Below are 18,894 nucleotides of genomic sequence, written 5' to 3'. Positions count from 1 at the left end.
GTCGTTCCTCCGTCTCAACCCCTCCAAAACCCAGGCAATCATCATAGGCCGCACCACCCGCTCCTTTCGTCTCCATGATTTCTACCCCACCCTTTATGGCTGTCCCATCCAGCTCACCCCCACCCTGAGATACCTTGGCCTCACCCTTGACCGTCACCTCACCTGGACCCCTCACCTCCAGACTATCCAGCAGAAAGCCCACTCCCACCTCCGCCTTCTGAAACTCCTGTCTGGCTGGACATGGGAATTGCATCCTTCTACCATCCTCCACACCTACAAATCCCTCATCCATCCTATCCTCTGTTATGCCAGCATTGCCTGGATATCTGTACCCACCTGCTGTTACAAGGCCTTCCAGTTCCTCGAATGCCATGTGCTCCACCTTGCCTTCCATATCCGCCTTCCTTCCCCCACACAGTTCCTGTATGAACTCACGCCCTTCCCCCACCTCCTCCTGTTCCTCCAACATCTCCACACCCTTTACATAGTCTGCAGACTTCATCCCCCCCACCCTCTGGATTCCTCCTTCCTCTCCACCCTCCCACCCATTGCTGCGCCTCTATCGCTGTATCCCTCCCTCCTCCCTCCACCTCCACACCCTCCCTCTCCTTCATCAGGGAAATTTCCAGCGGCCACCCCTCCTGGATGATGAACTTCGCCTTGACATCTACCCCTCCTTCCAGCTTTAAACTGGCCTTGTTCCCCCCCTCCCCAGGGCCCCCTTTTTTCCTCTCCCCTCCTTCTCCCAGAGCGGATTTACCTCCCTTCCCCCCTGAGACCCTGCACCCCATCCTTGCCTCTTCCATCCCACATCCCTCCCTATCTGGCCGTCTTTGGCGCACCCCCTGCCCATCTCCCCCCTCTCTTCCCCTCCCTCCCTTCTTCCGGTCTCCCTCATCTCCTTGCACTTGGCAGATCCTCTGTTTTGATCATCGTCAGTGTGCCATGTCAGTGTTGTGTGTAGTGCTGTTTCTCCTGTGCATCGAGAGGTGTGAATTTAACTGTGTGCTGGCCTTGTACTTAGTGTCTGTCAGTGTTTGTTATGTGCTACACCATCCGTTGATACTTTTATCCTCTGGTCATACTGCGCCTTGTGTTCTTTTAAGTGTCCCAGTGTGTGGTTTTTTGTGTGCGCTACTTTTTTACGGTTTTTATCTCCATTTTACAGTCGCCCTTTTTTTGTCTATTGTCTTCCATGATGTTTCCCCTTTTTTCTATCTATGTTCACCATGTTTTCTCCTTTGTATATTTTTAAATGTCTTCTGTTGTTTGTTCTATGACTTTCGGCTGAAGAGCAGCGCATATGCTGCTGCCAGCTCGCCCAGATGGGGAATTGAAATACAATAAAGGAAAATAAACTAGCCATCTCCAGAACAAAACACCCGTTTGAAGATGGCTGAATGGTTGTCAGCCGAAATATCAAGGCAAGACGTAGACGTTACCCGGCTTCAATTTCGAAACTTCATGGAATAAGCAAAGGAATGATGGTAAGTAAATATTTGTTACAAAATGTATTTCTAATTACACAATTTTACCACTGTAATGTAGTAGAACACATAGTTTATTGATATTTATGAACTGTTTTTTAAACTGATCTAAATATAGTACATAGCCGGTTATGTTCTTTTTCCTTGATTCTTCCCTACTAAAAGATTTAGAATCAATTTAACGATTGTGGCTTTTCCCACGTTATCCAGTAAAAGAAAACTACCCAATTTTAATTTCAGGAGGACATTCTCGCAAAAAAAAAGTAAATAAATAAAAAGAAGGACCCGCCAGGATAGACGAGAGCACTAACGCGTTGCTTCCTGGACTCGGGTAGGCGCGCCGGTCCCGGATCGAATCCGCCCGGCAGAATACCGACGACGGCTGGTGTGCCGGCCAGTCTGGATGTGGTTTTTGGGCGGTTTTCCACATCCTCCTAGGTGAATACCGGGCTAGTCCCCACGTGCCGCCTCAGTTACACGACTCGTAGACATTTGAGACACATTCACACTATTTCACGATTTACACTAGACGCAGGCAGCTGGGGTACACTGATTCCATCCCGGGGAGTATGGGGTGGCGGCAGGAAGGGCATCCGGTCATCCCTTAAAAATTTACCATGCCAAATCCGTACTTAACCCTGCCGACCCTGTGCACAATGCGGGATAAAGGCAGTAGCAAAAGAATTCTTGTAAAGTAAAATGTTTCCAGCGTTCTTCATGCTTTGAAATCATGTGTCTGTGCTTTAAAATACAAAATTCATTGCATTTTTCTATATATTTTTATGTTTCAATAATTATTTGGTGACACTTGAAGATGAAGCTTTAGGCTTCGAAACCGATCATGGAATAAATAAGAAATTACTGGTAACTGAAGCGATTTTTAAAAATTTTATTACTATGTTCCTCAGTTGAGGATGTTGGCCTGATTAAATATTTTGTATTTTTAGTTTTTGAAAAATAAAGTAAATAAAACTGCATAGGGGAGAGTCCTACAGTACCGGCCGTCTTACAGCACTGGCCGTGGCTAGTTCTCGTTTCTAGTACAAGGTGGCAGTACATGATAGGGGTCAGCTGAAAGACACAGCCGGCTGGTGTGACCGAGCGGTTCTAGGCGCTACAGTTGCAGGTTCGAATCCTGCCTCGGCCATGGATGTGTGTGATGTCCTTAGGTTAGTTCGGTTTAAGCAGTTCTAAGTTCTAGGGGAATGATGACCTCAGAAGTTAAGTCCCATAGTGCTCAGAGCCATTTGAATAATTTTTTTGAAAGATACAATCATCTGCTCACGATACGTCGGGCATTTTGTCATGCGTACATTTGATTGATAGTTGTGAGAGTATAATATTGCTTATGTGGGCGGGCAGGAGGTTAGTTTCAAGACTGTAGTATACGTTTATGAGGTGAGTAATTGAATTTATTTTTGCGTTTATTGTAACTGTATTGTTTAAGGATACTGTAGCCGTATAACTTTCGAGATATCGTGTATTAAACAACACCCAGTCGGTATCGTTTTTATGGCGTGAGCGTCGGACAGTAACGGCAAACCAGTTGTCTTCAGTACGTTAGGGGAAAAATGGTAATAACTCTTTCTCTTCACTTTCCAGAATGAAATGGCTGAGAATAAGAGGAAAATGAAGGGAAAATGGGCTGAGGAGAATGTGAGGATGGCAATGAATGAAGTAATATTCCGGGAAATGACAGTAAGACAGGCAGCTGAGTCATTTCATGTCCCGAGAAGAACTCTGTGTCACCGACTAAAAGACAAAGATCAGCGGAAAGAAAGTCAGAAAGAGACTTGAAGTCAGGTCAAGCGCTCAAATTCTTCTAAGGGAATGAAACTATTAAATAGTTCAAACGTACGAATGGGAAGCGTCGAAAGAAGCTTGAATCTGGTGGCGGACGAGAGCATAATATGTGTAATATACTGTGAATCGTTTGAAGAAGAATGGGTACAATGCACTAAATGTAAAGAGTGGCTACATTTTTGTACTGAGTGAAAAACCATCTGTTTTTACTTCTACAAGACGTGTCACTTCTGCAAAATTTCAGTGTAATCATACATGTACATCTATAAGGAATTAGATTTAAGTACCATATTACTGTATTAAATTACCAAATTTTTAAATAACTCAGATTTTACACGTCAAAAGGCCGGCCGGAGTGGACGCGCGGTTCTAGGCGCTACAGTCTGGAGCCGAGCGACCGCTACGGTCACAGGTTCGAATCCTGCCTTGGGCATGGATGTGTGTGATGTCGTTAGGTTAGTTAGGTTTAATTAGTTCTAAGTTCTAGGGGACTGATGACCTCAGAAGTTAAGTCGCATAGTGCTCAGAGCCATTTGAACCATTTGAACACGTCAAAAGCATAAGATGGCCAATACTGTAGGACTCTACCCTGTATAACAGACCATTTATTTACTTTCCCCCTAGAAATCAACTACAATTTACTTTGAAGAACTATTCACTCCGAAATAGTTTTCACAGTTATTTAGGACATAATACGCAATAATCGTGCACATTGTGGCAATAAATTTAAATGATAATATAATTTTTAACATCGCAAAATACGTTTTAACAAGGCCTAAACTGGCGCACAGTTTTAAGTGACCCATTTGTGATCTGTACCCTACCTATTGAATCTTCTCCCCCCCCCCCCCCCCCCCTATTACTGCTTTTGACGCCCCTGCATCTGGGAGATGGTAGAAGGTCTGTGCAAGGAGTACATTCGTATGTCTTTGTCCCGTGGTGGATAGCACTCTTATCGAGAATATCGACAACTTATTTGCCCATTACGAACAATAAGCGCCACTTATCTTATTATATAGCGTATGGCTAATACAGACATATCATGAAAATAAATTACCTGTACATACGTACATATTGACACACAAGAAACTTAAGTTTGTCTTTACAACTGAATATCAAGTCCTTCAATTCAGCGCACTGCATCTGGAGTTGCTAGCAGGCTAGTTTGGCGCCGTGATAGGCTCGAATCCTGCATTCAGTGACAATGTGGTGAACAATCTGGTATGGGGCCCCACAGTCACAGGCTGGATCAGGCAGCTTCTTCCACTTAAAAAGAGCATCGCTGCATCGGCCATGGCCGGTACGGATTCTGTTGAGAGTAGTCCAGGTCTTGCGTGGTAAGTCGAATCCATTTGGAAGTTTAGCACCTGAGAAGATGTTATGCAGGGCACCTATCATTTCAACATTATGCAGACACCTCATAAAACATCCGTGCACGACCACGATACTCCCTTGTATCTAGCACAAGAAGTTCCTGGTCTTTACGTGCCGCCTCAGCTTTTACAATGGACGGTTCCTGCTGTACTCCTGTTGGCTACTACTGGTTGACTCACTCGTGATTGTGGGGCGGACGGTGCCAACTACCACGTAATTTTCGATTGCCCACTGCGATACCACGCGATACCCAATTTACCACAGTGCTTCTGTATCAACATTAACTACATTTACATGATAACTCTGCAGTTCACATTTGGGTGTATGGCAGAGGGTTCATCGAATCACTTTCACTCTCTTTTTCTACTATTCCACTTTCGAACAGCGCCCAGGAAAAATAAACACTTAAATACGACACTGCAGTATCCATGTTTTTAAGAATAACGACGCAATCTTCCTTCGGACATGCGTGCGGATAAGGCGAGCGCTCGCGCAAAGTGGAAAATCCGGGATCGGGTCCAGGTTCGATACTAATTTGCATTGCCGTCGTTCCATCATACAGCAGATGGTTGTACGTATTCGCAGCTGTTAACGCATTTTATAAACACTGAAACTTTATCGTGTGAGCTCTGATTTCTATTATTTTATTACAATGATCATTTCTCCTGAGTAGATGGGCGCCAACAAAATCTTTTCGCATTCAGGGGAGAATTGCTTCGTGGACAACAACTCCCCGCCAAAATAAAGACACTATTTACAAAAAATTATGTGTCATTGCATATATATATATATATATATATATATATATATATATATATATATATATATATATATATAACACTTTTTATCCTGAGCACGTTAAGATTTAATTAATGTGTTGTCAACAAAATGTAAATATTCTATCAAATGATTGGAATGCGAGTCATGGGTGTGAGACTGAATATGTCTTTTATTTATTGAATATGAATGTTTATGGAATACGTCTTTTATTTAACTGTTATTCAATGTAATTTGTAGCGTCGGGTATCGGAAGCTGACTGAGTGTATCATGCCCAACAAAATAAGTTAGATTATGATTAAAAGTAGAACTGCCGTCCCATGCTTTCTGCTTTCCTAAAATCTAAGTCAAATATTTTTATGTATGAGTCAACTGAGAAAGAAGAATATGTGTGTATGTTTGTTTATGTATTTATGTTTGTGTGATATATGTCATTATTGTCATTGGTGCCTTTACTAACACAATAGATGCGATTAAAATGTCAAAAACTACAAGCTAATTTCAGTCTCATTTATTTCGCCGTGATTCATCTTCATGAATGGAACCTTAGGGGTGTTCAGCACTGATTCATTAATATACTGTCAGTGGATAATCCATTCGTTAGTTTCCTTGTTAGTATGTAACTTACAGGATCGATTTCGTACAATTTCATCTTCAGAAGGCCTTGTGGCAGCGCAGTTCAACCGAAACATTAAACTACATAAAGCGATCGGAAAGTAACCACATCCAAAGCCAGTAGTGATATCTAAGAAGAACAAAATTATTATCATACACTCTCTCGACAGTTGCACTGATTTCGAAATCAGCACACGGACATATAGGACAAAACCACTACATTACCTTCTGCAGACATAAACTGTACTATTTGTTGTGTGCACCCGGTAAGAAGGACAGAGATACTGCATACAGTTCTCTAGTACTACAAGTTGTTAACTATTGTCTACACTGCCGGATAACTGTTGCATCCTGTTCCCTTATGAATCATATCTAGGCCTACCAGAGCGACTTATCCCTCCCATCGTCGCATCAACGAATTACGTCGTAATATGTGTCCAGATATTCTGTCTCTTCGATTAATTATGTTCCTTATAAGTGTTTTTGTCCTCGTTGAATCGTTGTAGGATGTCTCCATTCCCTACTTGATCAGTCCATCTGATCTCCAGCAGTCTCTGCAGCCTGTAATATCATATTTCAAAGGCTTCTAATAGCTTCAACACGGAAGAGTCTTGTACCTTGCAACACTTCTCAGACTTAATCTACTAGCCAACCCTGTACTAGAATTTAAATATATTTTTCTCTTCAACTTTTAAATAATGGTGTTCAATTTTTGTGTGCTGCAGTCTTTTTCAGAAAATTAAAAAATTACTCCGAAAAATTAAAATTTTTCCAAATGTGAAAAATGTTCCAATTTTTTACCCACAATCTGTCCCATTAAAGAAAACTTCTAGCGTCCTATCACTATAAACGATCTTTTTTTCCCTTTTAGATACAGGTATATTTTTAAAATATGGCTCTGTAATCTATTATCGATTTGTCCTGCATGAATGGAGCACATCTTCGTTGCCTTTCGCTCGTCATAGTGTTGTCAAAATTCTCTGAATTGTAAATTTTAACTAGAAGCGATGGATGTACCTACTATCTTTTAACGTTGTGAGTGTATTTTAGACATTCGTTTATTAATTTTAATATCCACAAAATGGGGTGACACTGTACTTTGCTTTTTACCATGAAAGTTGCACCTGATGATGCGGCTTTAGGACGCGAAACCGGTTGTGTTTTAATAAAGAACAATTTTATCAGCTGTTAGCGGAGTTCTTCCTAATATCATACCTGTCAACAGCTGCGGATGCCCAGCTTGTAAAATAGTTTATGAAGTTAAATACATTTGCCAATAAAAGCATTAGCCGACTGACACAATCGTTATTTTCAAGACAGGTGAAATTGTTAAGAGACTAAATAAACTCATTTGCAAACATCACGTTGTAAAAGACCTACTGTTTCAAGATACAAAATGCTGCACGACCAACAACGTTTGGTTTAACTGTCCAGGGAAAACTGGGGTAAGACCAGATGGTGGGGTGAAGCTGGGTACCGTGCTTCTTTTGTCACTATTTGTGCGCTGTGGTGGAGACACACAGAATTATACTCCGCTGATCAAGAAGAAAGAGCGACCATACTGGCGTGTTTTTTCTTTTCACCGCGTGTGTTGAGTGGGGGCAAAATCGGGTATGTCAGTCAAAAGAAAAAAAACAAATACGTCAGAACATGGTGTTAAAGAAGAGAAAATTACTTCCAGAAATTCAGAAAAGCAGAAAAAGACATCATCAAAGCAAATATACTAAGAAGAGATTTTTGTGAAGAACCAACACAAAAAAGGAGTGTTCCAAAGAATTCCCAGTCCTTCAACAATGATTCTGTGGATGAAGACGATAAAAATAAATCAGACGTCAATTGCTGGTATTGTGACAACGTATTTGCAAACGCGGAAGAAGGAGAAGGTTGGGTTAAACGCGGAAAATGTCTTTGCTGGGGCCACGAAAGCCTTAGTGGAGCAAATGATGAGGATTGCTGCTTTACATGTTAATAATTTTGTTATTTGCATTGTATTTCAATAAAAGGTTTCTGTTGATTTTCGACCGAAAATCTTTGTTTTCTATATTTACATAAAGTTAGTATGTGTACCCTCTCTTACCCCACTAGTGGAGTAAGACTGGTTGATTTGACTTTTTCTATAAAAGAACCTCATTTAAAAAAAGTGCTGAAGCTATGACGTCTCAGGAATAACATATTACTTTTACTAAATCTGATAATCTCTAGGTTAAGTAGTTTAGCTCCATAGGATCTTAGACTATCAGCTACCCGATCTTACCGCATTTTCCATACAATTTGCTTTGAAAACATACAGAATTGTACTTGCCATAAAATTTTTAAACTGAAGACTTAAGAGCATCTTCCAAATAGGGTAATATAATATACAGCACTTAAATGTGTGGAATCCAGAGTATTTATACAATGCTGCTCAAAGCACAGTCTCGCGTTTCGCAACAACAAAAAGTGTAGAAAATGTAGGAAACTGTTTATAGTGGTATCTAGTGCGTATTCCTTCATTTGATTCCGAAATCTATCACTAGATTGAAACACGACCAGGAAAATCCTTAGACAGACTATCCTCAAAGTACAGCACTCTCCACTACTTTCTCCACAGTGGGAAAACGGAAGGTTGGACTGTGACTGGAATACGAACAACACTTTAAGGGAGACATTAGGTATGTTACGAACGAACAGATGAAAAGACGAATCCAGCTTGAGAATGTTTTGATTGGATAAAACAGGTTATATGAATGGCGAAAGTAAATAAATGAAAGCTGTGAATTCAGAAAAATCCTTTATTAGTCAAGACCGCAGGTATAATTTTTTAAGTGTTAACTAGTTTCGCCTACATTAATCAGCCATCTTCAGATCACAAGATTTTTTGTTTAATGTGCATAACCGATTGGCGTGACACATCGTCATAATTTTGTTTCGGCTACAATGCTTATTGTATAACCCAAGTTTACGACATCGTCGAGTACCATGTACAGTAACAAAATCAAACATTCTCCACATGTTCGTACTGAAAACGTAATCGACACTCGTTTCTTATTCTGAAGGTACAGCACCAGAGCAACCGTACAACATTGACTCTGTTATATGAGATATTGTACGGGTGTTCTGTTCTTGCGCCTTCCACATAATATATGCTTGTCAGTTACGTTCTCACTATGTAGATGTGGATAATGTTTGATTTTGTTGTTATGCACGGCACTTGACGATCTCGTAAACTTGCGCTGTATAAACATAATGCGGCTCAAACAAAATTATGACGAAATGTATTGTCAATTGGCGTTGTACAATAAACAAAAAATTTTTTGATCTGAAGATGGCTAACTGGTTATCAATAAAAAATCATACTTGCGATCTTGACTTAAAAAAAAAAAGATTTTTTCTGAATCCACAGGTTTTAATAAAAAAAAAAAAATAAAAGCTGAATCGGTTCTTCTGGGCTATTTACCTGTAATGCGCTTGCTCGTATTGAGTTATCATCTGCAGCGTCTCGGATTGGGTGTGCCATCGCCTTGTGTTGCGGCAACCCTTTCGGCGCCCCGCGGCCTGCGGTGCATGACGGGAGCCCACCATTCAGCGTTCGCATTCCGTACTACCTCACACGCGGTCAGCAGTTTCTCCGCGTTGTGAAAGGATGCGAATCCATCCTGCCGCCACTGGCGTCTTGCTCTGCTTTCTTCAATGAGTATCTCAGAAACCTTATACAGAACTAAAAAATAACAATACTAGCTGTCTTCTACTGTCAATGCGCTTTTCTGGTTGCTCGCTATGATGGGAAACTCATAATAAAGGACCGAGCGAGGTGGCGCAGTGGTTAGCACACTGGACTCGCAATCGGGAGGACGACGGTTCAATCCCGCGTCCGGCCATTCTGATTTAGGTTTTCCGTGATTTTCCCAAATCGCTTCAGGCAATTTCCTTTGACAGGGCACGACCGACGGCCTTTCCCATCCTTTCCTAATCTGATGAGACCGATGACCTCGGTGTTTGGTCTCTTCCCCCAAATCAACCCAGCTCATAATAAAGGAATGGCAAAAGACCTGACCATTTAACTTGCAACGCGCTAATCTGCGAGACAGAGATGTGTACCGTAAGCAGAGCGAATCCTCACGGTAGATTAAAGTCGTTTTGGTTTGGTACTCCTGCCAGGCTGTGTGTGGCTTCTAGGCGGTCTTCCGCGCTCGTTTAGGCAAATCCTGGACTGATTCTCAATCTCCGTTCAGAAAATACCATACACAAACAGCTCAAATACGACATCACATTCATTAAGTTTAACATGATTAAAAAAACAGAAGTGCGTACGACTTTTCTTCCTTAGGTTAACAGGTGACTGTGGCGATAGCAAGGGGAACGGAACGTAAACTTAGAGAAAGAAAACGTACAAACTATACTATAGTGTACAGCGCGCGACAGGATACACGCAAGTGAAGAGAGGTGTGAATGAATGTCAGATAGTTAAAATGATGTTAGGTATCTTAGTTATTCATTGCTTACATATTAAATACGTGGGCTATCTTATCAAAAGAGCGAAAATCTAAAACGAAACAAAACAAAAATCTTAAAGTATTGAAGTGTGATGCCGCAGATTAACATCAAAGCTTAAGCGAGGAGATAAATTACAGACTAGACACACAATCGGCGGGAAAAGATGTTTAAACATAGACTCTTTCTCAATAACAAACAGACTGTTGCTGATCAGCTAACTCACTGTGGACTACGTAAACACCACAGAGTAATGAGGACGCAAAACGTAGCAGGCTCATAGAAATGAAGAGAACTGGAGAAGAGCATCTAATTATGTGTAGAGATGTCGCAGAAAATAGAGGAAAAGGTGTGTTTCGTGACTCTTGACAGATCAAAAGACAAACGGAAGTCCGTGACAAGGAAACGATTTACAATGTTTCATTGTATGCGTGAAAACACCTTTGAAATCATGAAGCAGTCGTACAAAGAAGTGTGCATAATATACAAATGTATAGGTACAGGTTCTCCGCGTGTCTACAACGGTATCTAGTAAACGTCTTATGGCAACACATCTTCGTAGCTCTATAGATGGCTATTGTTTTCACCTTCAGCCAGGAGTCTGAATTAGCTTAAGATGACTCGACTGTAGGAGTGTTTTTGTGGTAACGAATAAAAGTGCTGCAACTTCATGCATGATACGGCATTTTCTGACGCTTCTCAGCGTTTATGATGCCATATCTCCTGAACCATGGGTCGTAGAGTGATGTATTCGTGTAGACGTATGCAGTGGCATAGATGGATACTATGCGCAAAATGTGCTGTGAATATAGTTAGTACCAAAGAAGTAATAAATTTAAACGTCATGCATGAGGCGGCAGTTTTTCTCGTATCCCAGTGTTTATGACGTCATGTCTCCTGACCTGTGTATCATACAATGATATAACTTTGTAAGTGCATTCAGCGTCATATGTGGATACTGACTGCAAAACGTCTTGTGAATAGAGTAAGTAGCAAAGAAGTGATAAATTTAAAAGTCACGGACAGTGCGGAAGCTTTTCACGCATCTCAGTGTCTTATGATGTCATTTCCCCTGAACTATAATAGGAAGGTGCATCTTACCCCGAGAACGTTTGTTACCTGACAGTAAGGGATGTGTGTATCAAGTTTGGTTGAAACTGGTCTTGTGCTTACATATATACGCATACATAAACGTACGTCAGCTTTTATAATATGTATGGATTCAGTAGAAATTATGATAACGTGAATCCGACCGAGAGTGAGTATTCGATGTTTTCCTCTGTTCAGCTTGTGACACTTATATCGAATTTGCAATTTAAGAAGTGTGCATTCTGTGTTGTTTGAACTCCTTGACGTATGGCAAGAAAATTAGAGTTTTGTAATGTGTATATGAAAAAAGCAAAAGAATATGTTGAAATTTTAAATTATTGTAATATGAATATGTCTATGAAAAAAGTATGTTAAAAGCTGGATCACGTTTAGGGCATTTGTATTTATAACATGTTAACGCTGTAGGGAAGTCCCTCCGCAACGAAAGTGGCATGGCGCGATGTAAAAGGTGGGTCTGGCGGTCGAACTGAGCGGCTCGTTTGTGGGAACGGCACTTAATGTGTGGCTAGCCTTAGCACAGTACAACTCGACGGTGCTAAGAGAGGCAATTGGAAGCTGCGTTAGAAGGGATTTCCCTCGATTGTGGACCTAGCTATTATTTGGTATTGACGGAATAATGGAATGGCTCTAATATATTGAAAATCCGAAGCAAAGAAGAGGGTTTACAGAGCATTCGCACATAAAGAGGCGTGAGTACAGTTAGCCACCATTTCGCCTGCCACTAATCTTCGCCACTGCTTCACAGACTACATACATTCAGTTACGTAATGTATACTGGTATGGACCAGTTAATTTGTGTGTTGTCTCAATAATAATCACATAAAACGTCGATAGGTGTTCGAAATCATAACTTCAATCGTGATCACGAACCTACGCATAGTCCTCACCTAAGTGCTACTAAAACCGAGTATCCTGATTTAAATTAACAATTCTGGCAGTCACGTCTGTAAAAGTGATTTTTTGTCTAAAGTACAAGAAATAGCAAAAGTTAAAGTAAGAGTAAAATTTGGGTGCTTTTTTTATGGACTACACCAAGTGAAACTGTTAATGTAGGAAGTTTAAGCAAAAAATTTTAAAGGTCAATCAATAGGAAAGTAAAAATCTTGATTATTTAAAAGCTAAAACTATAAAATGAAGTTGGATAGGCTTTTGGTAAGGTATTCTTAGTTTACTATAAAACATAGTTTTGTAGGATTACAGTGCAAGATTGCGTAAATACTATTGCCAAGAATACCTGCTTCATAGGTGATTAAAGTACAAGTACATTTATTTCTTTAATTAACCGATTTGCGGTAGCACTATTAGAAGTGAAGTTAGGCATATTTTCAAAGATTGTGTAGTTTTGGTACCCATAATGAAAGGTTCTTTTGAAGTTAGTTAAGCCCAGTGTTGCATTTTATTTCCTTGCAAAGTAATTTAATTGAATGATTACCTTTTAGAGATAGTTTTTACTTTTGCAATAATCAGAGAACCTTGGCTAGGGAAACTATACCAGTTTATGGGACCCCATCGTATTGTCCTCCTACTAAGAAAAAAAAAGAACTATTGCCGTTACTAGGGAAAACTGCTATATGCAGTGTATTTAAGATGTTATTCATGTTTATTTGTGTTATTCATGTCAGTCGAGATAGAAGCATCTCATGTCCAAAATTAGTTACGCACTTATGCAGTGATGTTTCAGTATTTTCATTAAGTAATGCTAATGATTGTGGCCGTCATTGGTAAAAGCTCGGTGCAATTTTGCTCCCCATAATTTACTGGCGTGTGTGTGTGTTATTGGTAACTGCTGCTACACACAGTACAGAGGGCACTGTGTCAGTTTGTATCCTGTTTGCTATTCAAAGTGAAATGTCAACAAAAGTAACTTCAGTAACTAATACCCAATTTTCTCATATATATATATATATATTTCAAAATTAATGTGTCTATAAAGGCTGACTACCGCTCATTTTTTTTCGTTCACTTATAATTTTACCACTTCTGTTAACTCCCAAGGTTACGGCCCGTTTGTTTTTACTGTCAACTTCACAAAATTTAAAGTTATAGTCCGATACCCTTTTCCATTAGACTCACGGACGGTCGAACTTTGAAGTACTCTCAGAGGGTAACATTAGCGTGTTTCACGGCAACTTAGTGTTACACGTAGCTTTTCCCGTAGTAGTATCGAATCCTAAGTCAGGTTTAAATAAACTTGTGGCAACTGTTTATTTATTAGCTATTTAGTTTAGCAACTAAAGGTACTGACAGTTGCTGTTAAAAAACAAGTTCAGGGCTGTAAGGAAAGTAAATAAGTGGATAAGAGACGATGCGAACGGCAAATGGGAAAATATATTTACATAAGCGATTTCCGCGAAGAGGAGACTGTTATGGCCCGGAGCGTGGGAACGAGCATCTCGAAAGCGGCGAAGCTGTTCGGCTCTTAGCGTGCTTCTGTCTTAAGCATCTAAGGAAAGTGGTTGAATGACGGCGAAACCACGAGTAGGTGGCAAGGTGGTGGACGTGTCCACTGCATCACACAACGTGGAAGTCGAGGGTTTGCTTGCACTGCAAACTAAGACAGATCTTTGGGAGATCTGAGGCGCCCTGGTGCAGACACGAGTGTTTCGGCTCACGGCGTTCAGCGCACATTGCTAAACATGGGGCTTCGGAGAAGACGACCCTACGTGTTCCCATGTTTTCAATATGTGGGTTCAGTATCGATGACTGTTTCCAGTGTGTAGGGTTGTGTTTCTGTGACGAGCGACTGGGAACGTTGAAACCTAGTGACGGCATGTAGCCTATTTCTCTGAAACAGCTTCATTATCAAATGAAATGATAATTAAATGGACACCCTAGCTGCAAAAACCAGCGTTGATATACTTCATTGGGGATATGTTGAAAATGTGTGCCCCGACCGGGACTCGAACCCGGGATCTCCTGCTTCCATGGCAGACGCTCTATCCATCTGAGCCACCGCGGACACAGAGAACTGTTCGCCTGCAGGGTCTTACCCTTTGCACGCATTTTGGGAATGTGAGTCTCACGGGAAGCAGGCAAGGGATAAGTCCCTGCAGGCGAACCATCCTCTGTGCCCTCGGTGGCTCATATGGATAGAGCGTCTGCCATATAAGCAGGAGATCCCGGGTTCGAGTCCCGGTAGGGGCATACATTTTCAACATGTCCCCAATGAACTATATTAACGCCGGTTTGCAGCTAGGATGTCCATTTAATTATCATTTCATTTTCTAGCAAAGCTGTATGGTCATAAACGGTAACTGTTCTTTTGGGAACAGATACTACCGTCATATATATGATTATTAAAGTTTGCTTCTGATAGACACATCAGTGCCTCCTAACCCAGTCCACAAGACACTAATGCCTGTTACCTTATACATCTTAAAGCTACAACCTTGAAGTACTTCTCGCCAAAATTTGCTACGACATTAATGCAACTGTTGTAGCTGTGGAGGAACTTCTGTGTACTCTGTCGGTAGAGCTCTAAAACCGGCGAGCGTAGACGTCTAAAATCGGCGGCTTTAACCATGATTCGCCTTCGTCTCGGCGCTTCTTGTTACGAAATGCTGTGATGTTACTCATTGTTTCTCAATGGTGAGGCAGCAGTTCGCTATTGAAATTTATTTCCCAATTTACTCTTCTATTCAACTTCGTTTCCTACAGTGAAGGCTGGAAGTCTATAATAAACAGTGTGTTCATTTTCAGAATATGAAATATACAGCCAACCAGTTGCATAAGTATAATGTAATAATTTTATGCAACCGGTTGGCTGTATACCTTATACACTCCTGGAAATTGAAATAAGAACACCGTGAATTCATTGTCCCAGGAAGGGGAAACTTTATTGACACATTCCTGGGGTCAGATACATCACATGATCACACTGACAGAACCACAGGCACATAGACACAGGCAACAGAGCATGCACAATGTCGGCACTAGTACAGTGTATATCCACCTTTCGCAGCAATGCACGCTGCTATTCTCCCATGGAGACGATCGTAGAGATGCTGGATGTAGTCCTGTGGAACGGCTTGCCATGCCATTTCCACCTGGCGCCTCAGTTGGACCAGCGTTCGTGCTGGACGTGCAGACCGCGTGAGACGACGCTTCATCCAGTTCCAAACATGCTCAATGGGGGACAGATCCGGAGATCTTGCTGGCCAGGGTAGTTGACTTACACCTTCTAGAGCACGTTGGGTGGCACGGGATACATGCGGACGTGCATTGTCCTGTTGGAACAGCAAGTTCCCTTGCCGGTCTAGGAATGGTAGAACGATGGGTTCGATGACGGTTTGGATGTACCGTGCACTATTCAGTGTCCCCTCGACGATCACCAGTGGTGTACGGCCAGTGTAGGAGATCGCTCCCCACACCATGATGCCAGGTGTTGGCCCTGTGTGCCTCGGTCGTATGCAGTCCTGATTGTGGCGCTCACCTGCACGGCGCCAAACACGCATACGACCATCATTGGCACCAAGGCAGAAGCGACTCTCATCGCTGAAGACGACACGTCTCCATTCGTCCCTCCATTCACGCCTGGCGCGACACCACTGGAGGCGGGCTGCACGATGTTGGGGCGTGAGCGGAAGACGGCCTAACGGTGTGCGGGACCGTAGCCCAGCTTCATGGAGACGGTTGCGAATGGTCCTCGCCGATACCCCAGGAGCAACAGTGTCCCTAATTTGCTGGGAAGTGGCGGTGCGGTCCCCTACGGTACTGCGTAGGATCCTACGGTCTTGGCGTGCTTCCGTGCGTCGCTGCGGTCCGGTCCCACGTCGACGGGCACGTGCACCTTCCGCCGACCACTGGCGACAACATCGATGTACTGTGGAGACCTCACGCCCCACGTGTTGAGCAATTCGGCGGTACGTCCACCCGGCCTCCCGCATGCCCACTATACGCCCTCGCTCAAAGTCCGTCAACTGCACATACGGTTCACGTCCACGCTGTCGCGGCATGCTACCAGTGTTAAAGACTGCGATGGAGCTCCGTATGCCACGGCAAACTGGCTGACACTGACGGCGGCGGTGCACAAATGCTGCGCAGCTAGCGCCATTCGACGGCCAACACCGCGGTTCCTGGTGTGTCCGCTGTGCCGTGCGTGTGATCATTGCTTGTACAGGCCTCTCGCAGTGTCCGGAGCAAGTATGGTGGGTCTGACACACCGGTGTCAATGTGTTCTTTTTTCCATTTCCAGGAGTGTATACTGAAAATTTATTTACGGTTGCTGCTGTCAACTTCGATCAACGCGTCTACGGCTAACTTTGTACGAAGTTGAGCTTAATACCTAAAATATCCTCTTTTATTGGAGGCCATCATTTTGGGAATCATCCACTCTATGCACAGTCAGCTGCAGGTAGGAGAAAGTCTTCAGCAAAAAATGGTTCAAATGGCTCTGAGCACTATGCGACTTAACTGCTGTGGTCATCAGTCGCCTAGAACTTAGAACTAATTAAACCTAACTAACCTAAGGACATCACACACATCCATGTCCGAGGCAGGATTCGAACCTGCGATCGTAGCGGTCGCTCGGCTCCAGACTGTAGCGCCTAGAACCGCACGGCCACTCCGGCCGGCAAAGTCTTCAGCAGGTACGGCGTTTTAAGCGCAACGTTTTTCGTTATCCCACTTTACTAAATGCAAGAACAGTGGGTTTTTAAAATTCGACGATTTTGCCAAATAAACGAGTGGCACGTATGTGCTGTAACTCTGGTGGCTTTTGTAAGCCAATTTGAAGCTGTTTTCTGGCTTGAAGGATCACAAGTGTCCTATATCAATTTCTTCGTTTCAACTTCACCTACGCCACTCTGGGTTGTAAACAATTATCGTTTACAAACTGTATACCATGTAGTGCAGTGTGAGCATTTAGTCATTGTACATGTACGAGGGTAAGTCAACTATTATCCTCAATTTAGTTATATTTTTCTTTATTTTGGTAGTAATATCGTTTTACGTTGATGACGCATACTTTGTTTATTTGTTGTTATATCCTTACAATTTTCAAGCTGCTAGGTTAGTTTCGTTATCGCTGCCGTGCTGTTAATCACGGCTGCTCCGTTGTCTATTTGCATCAAATAAGAGCAACGTTCAGTGATCCGTTTTATGTGGTCGGAAGGCGTATCAGGGGCAGGAATTCATCGAAGACTTTCGGTACAGTACGGGAACAGTGTTTTGTCAAACGAAGTGTCGACGAATGGATTGAAAAATTCCGAAATGTCGCATAAGTGTTACGCACAATGAAGGAGCCGAACGACCGTTTACCGCCACAAATGAAAAGACCATTGAGCGTTCACGTGAAATGATTCTCTTAGACGGACGATTAACTATTGACGAAGTGGCACATCGTCTGCAAATTAGTCACGGTTCTGCCTACGAAACCATCCACAACAGACTTGGGTTTCATAAAGTTTGTGCAAGATGGATCCCAAAACAACTCACACAGTTGCATAAACAAACGCGCTTGGACATCTGCAAAAAAAAACATTTGGACCGCTATGGTAACGAAGGGGACAACTTCTTTGACAGGATCATTACTGGTGACGAAACATGGATCCATCATTACGAGCCAGAGAGTAAACGGCAGAGTATGGAATGGAAGCATCCAAATTCGCCGTGCAAGAAAAAGTTCAAAACCCAACGGTCCGCAGGAAAACTGATGCTTACGGGTTTTTGCGACGCAAAAGGTCCAGTACTGGAACATTATGGGGAAAGGGGCACAACAATAAACAGTGTACGTTACAGTGAGACGCTTACTATCAACTAAAGCCTGTAATTCGAAGCAATCGCCGAGGATTGCTGTCAAAAGGTGTTGTGTTATTGCAAGACAATGCCCGTACGCATACTGCTTCCCACACTGCTGAAACGCTCCAGAAACTCAAATTTGAAGTACTGGATCATCCTCTATATAGTCCCGATCTTGCCCGTTCTGATTATCACTTGTTTGGTTCACTCAAACAGGCACTAAGGGGCCGCCGATTTGCCTCGAATGAAGCAGTGAAAGAAGCGATGCAGTCCTGGCTCGCAGCTCAACCGAGAACCTTCTTTTATGAGGGCATCAGGAAGCTTGTACGACGATGGACGAGGTGTGTTGAAACGCAAGGGGACTATATCGAAAAATGATGCTCTTGTGAGTTTCCTATTTGATTACAGTAAAATTTTATAACTACTTTGCCTATAATAATTGACTTACCAACGTACAACATACTTATATAGCCGTAACAGCGCTCGTTTAGTTTCATTACTGATGAAGAGACTGAAGAT

At 42.4% G+C, this 18,894-nt stretch overlaps 1 protein-coding gene and 1 non-coding gene across 2 annotated transcripts in view; both read right to left on the bottom strand.

The window, feature by feature from the left end:
• LOC124612514 (proton-coupled amino acid transporter-like protein CG1139) overlaps positions 1–18,894 on the bottom strand; it is a 945,634-nt gene that overhangs the window by 783,869 nt on the left and 142,871 nt on the right. The window lies entirely within an intron of this gene.
• Trnap-ugg lies at positions 14,523–14,597 on the bottom strand. Its single transcript has one exon. It is a non-coding gene; the product is annotated as a tRNA-Pro (tRNA).

Source organism: Schistocerca americana, chromosome 4 (assembly GCF_021461395.2).
Source record: "Schistocerca americana isolate TAMUIC-IGC-003095 chromosome 4, iqSchAmer2.1, whole genome shotgun sequence".
NCBI lineage: Eukaryota > Metazoa > Arthropoda > Insecta > Orthoptera > Acrididae > Schistocerca > Schistocerca americana.
Note: the sequence above shows the minus strand (reverse complement) of the source record. Positions and strands in the feature narration are given on the sequence as shown.